The sequence below is a fragment of the Urocitellus parryii genome, chromosome 3 (genome assembly GCF_045843805.1).
Source record: "Urocitellus parryii isolate mUroPar1 chromosome 3, mUroPar1.hap1, whole genome shotgun sequence".
NCBI classification, from domain to species: Eukaryota; Metazoa; Chordata; class Mammalia; order Rodentia; family Sciuridae; genus Urocitellus; species Urocitellus parryii.
This window is the reverse complement of record NC_135533.1, coordinates 143,744,909-143,749,014: the sequence shown is the minus strand read 5'-3', so window position 1 is coordinate 143,749,014 and position 4,106 is coordinate 143,744,909.

Here is a 4,106-nt window from a genome sequence, read left to right as displayed (position 1 = left end):
TCTGGAAACCTTGTATTTTTTTTCTTTCCTGAAAATCCAGTAACAATGTTGAATAGAAGGGGTGATAGTCTTGTTCCTACTTGTAGTATTTCATGAATAAGTATGCTATCTTTTATCAGTTTCAATAGTTAAAGGGCTGTTTAATTTATTATTTATTTTGATTTATAAAAGTGCTTTTATCTTCCTAGGAATTTGTTTATTTCATTAAGTTATTTATCAAAAGTGTTTATTGTTTTTAAAAAAATCTGTAATATCACCTCTCTCATTCCTTGTGTTGATCATTTGTCTTTTTTCCCTCCATCTGTTTGATTTTAGCAGGGACTGCCAAACTTTTTCTTAAAGACCAAGTAGTAAATATTTAAGACTTTGCAAATCATGGTCTCTGCTGCAGCTGTTCATCAATGCTGTTACAGAAGGAAAGCAGCCATAGACAGTATCCAAATGAATGGGTGATGTGTTCACAACAGAACTATTTACAAAACCATCTGGATTAGTATGGCAATCCCTGATATAGAGCTTTATAAGTGTTACTGATTCCACTTTGAGGAGCTTGGGGTATAGTTTAGTGGTAGAGCACTTGCTTAGCATGCTCAAGGCCCTGTGTTCAGTCCTCAGCACCACATGCCCACACAAGTTTGCTTAGATAATATTGATTTCTTTTATTTTAATGTTTCCATTTTATTAATTTCCATTCTGATCTTAATCATTTCCTTTTGGGATGGGGACCATGAATTGAACTCAGGGGCACTCAACCACTGAGACACGTCCCCTGCCCTATTTTGTATTTTATTTAGAGATAGGGTCTTACTGAAGAATTGTTTCAGCCTTAGCACCTTGCTGTTGCTGAGACTGGCTTTGAACTTATGATCCTCCTATCTTAGCCTCTCCGCTGCTGAAATTATAGGCGAGTGCCACTGTGCCTGGCTAATCATTTCCTTTCTTGATCTTAATTTTTTCTAGTTTCTTAAAGTCAAAATTGACTTGTTTTGGCTGATTTGAGATATTTTATTATGTGTTCATTGGTATAAATTTCCATGTAAGTGCTACATTAGATGCATCTCACAAACCTTGATGTGCTTTTTAATTTTCATTGCATTACAAATATTTTACAATTTTTCCTTTTGTTTCTTCTTTGAGCAGTGGGTAGTTATTAGTGTGAAATTTATTTTTCAAATATTTGGTTATTTTCCACGTTTGTGCTGTTAGTTTTCTTTCTCTTTTCTTTTTTAATTTGCTATGGGTCCAATTTAACAGTCTGTGCCTTTTCATTGGGGTACTTATGCCATTTACATTTAATTATTTATGGTAGTTGGGTTTTTGTTTTGGGTCCCCCCCCCCTTTGGTACTGGGGATCAAACCCAGAGGCACTTAACTACCTAGCCACATCCTCAGCCCTTTTTTTTTTTTGGTGATGGAAATTGAACTCGGGAGCCCTCAACCACTGAGCCACTTCCCCAGCCCTATTTTTGGATTTTATTTAGAGACTGGATCTCCTTGAGGTGCTTAGTCCCTCGCTGTTGTTGGCTGGCTTTGAATTCCCAATCCTTCTGTCTCAGCCTCCTGAGCCACTGGGATTATAGGCATGTTTCATTGTGACTGGCTCCCAGCCTCCCCCCTTTTTTTTTAAATATTGATTTTTTAGTTGTAGTTGGACATGATACCTTTATTTTATTTATTTTTATGTAGTGTTGAGGATCGAACCCAGGGCCTCACATGTGCTAGGTGAGCACTCTACCGCTGAGCCACAACCCCAGCCCTTGCAGCCCTTTTTAAAAATATCTTATTTAGAGACAGGCTGTCACTGAGTTCTTAGTGCCCCACTGAGTTGCTGAGGCTGGCTTTTAACTCGAGGTCCATCTGTCTCCTCTTGAGCCACTGGGATTACAGGCATGTGCCACTGTGTCCGGTGGTAGTTGGGTTTTTGTTTTTTTTGTTACCCAGGAGCACTTTACTACTGACCTATATCCCAGTCCTTTTAAAAAAATGTTTTATTTGAGACAGGGTCTCACTAAGTTGCCCAGGCTGAACTGAAACTTGAGATGTGCCTGCCTCAGCCTTCCAAATTACTGGGAGTGCAGGCGTGTGCCACTATACTGGTGGTAGCTGGGCTTAAACACACCGATCTTGCTATTTGCTTATATTTTTCTTTGGTATTGGGGATTAAACCCTGTGTCTTGATCATGCTGGTCAAGCTCTCACCATTAAATTATATTCCCAATGCTTCCGTGCCTCTTTTTAAATTTTATTTTGAAAAAATCCCCCAGACTGGTTTGAACTTGTGGTCCTCTTGCCTCAGGCTCCTGAGTAGCTTGGTTATAAGTGTGTACCACTGTACCTACTTAGGACTCTTTATTGTTCCTTTAGGGTTTCTCTTGTACACTTTTAATTTATTATGGTCTTCTTTCAAGTGCTATTGTACCATTCTATTTTTGGTATTACCGTAGCATATTTCATTTTTTTCTAGCCTTTGTGCAATTATTAACACCTTTTTTTTCTATATTTGTTATAAATCCCCCAGTAGGTGTTGTTTGAACCATTATCCACCTCCCAGCCACTGCATACTGGAGTATTTTACCACTGAGCTACATCCCAGGCATTTTTCAATTTTATTTATTTGTTTCTGGTACCAGGTTTGAACCCAAGAATGTTTAACCACTGAGCCATGAATCTCCAGCCTTTTTGTAAAATTTTGAAACAGAGTCTTGCTAAATTCCTTAGGGCCTTGCTGAGTTGCTAGGACTGACTTGAAACCTGCAGTCCTCCTGCCTCAACCTCTTGAGTCACTGGGGCGACAGGTGCACTACTGCTCTTGACTGAACAATTACCTTTTAGAGAGTTTTAGGAAGAGGAACATTTCTATTAAAAGTTACCCATGTAATTGTTATTTTTGATATTCTTTCTATAGATCCAGATTTCTATCTGGTGTGTTTTCCTTCTGCTTGAAGGACTTGCTTGAGTTTGACATAGTACAAACTGGAAAGGTGTTTATTTCTCCCCTTTTTTTGTGTGTGTATGTGATGCTGGAGATTGAACCCAGGGGTGCTTTGTCACCAGCTTTTTATTTATTTTGAGAAGGTCTCACTAATGTTGCCAAGGCTGACCTTGAATTTGGACTCAAGCTGGACTTGCCATCTGCCTGCCTCAGCCTTCTGAGCTGCTGGGATTATAGGGGTGTGCCACTGTTCCCAGTTTGAACCCAAGGCCTTGTGCATGCGAGGCAGGTGTGCTACCAGCTGGGCTACATCCCCTGCCTGCTTCTGTTTCTTATGCTTAGGTTCATTAAGCTTATGTCCTTGGATTTATAGTTCTCACCAAATTTGGAAAGTTTTAGCCAATATTTCTTTAATCGTTTTGTTTCTTTGCCCCCATGTATTAGATCATATGAAGTTGCCCGAGTTTACTGATGTTCTTTTCACATTATTTTATTCTTTTTGCTGTGTTCAGATGGTCATTGCCATTGCTTTTTGCCTTTAAATTAAATCTGCATCTCCAACCTGCCATTAATTTATTCAGTGTATTTGTGTTTTTCACTTCAAAGCAACTCAAATTCAACATGTTTATGTTTTCCGTGTCTATACTTACTTACATTTTGCTAGCTTCTTAAACATGGAAAATTGGCCTAATGCCATGACTAAGTAATTCTATCATTTGTGTAATTTCCATTGCTTTTTTTTTTTTCTTTTTGGTAGGTCTGGCTAAAATTAGAAGTATCACTGGATGTATTTTTTACTTTTACTTTCTAGGTTGCTATCAAGTCTGATGTCTTTGGACTTGCACTTAAATTTCCTCTTTTGAAGCTTTTTCAGGTTCTCTCTCCTTGGTATTTGAAACCTCCCCATGTTTGGTGTGTGCTTTTTCCATTCAGAGAGCTAGTATTAAGTGATCACTTTCTGCCTGGAAACTCATGACCTTTTTCAGAATTTTCTTGAATCATTATGTTGTAAGGCCTGTTTTTTCTCCCTTTGAAAGATTCTAGTTATAGTTAGATGTTGACACTCTCAAATCCTCATGGATTTTCTCTAAACTTTTTTTTTTGGGGAACTGGGGATTGAACCCAAGGCTACTGTACCACTGAGCTATATCCTTGACCCTTTTTAGAAATCTTA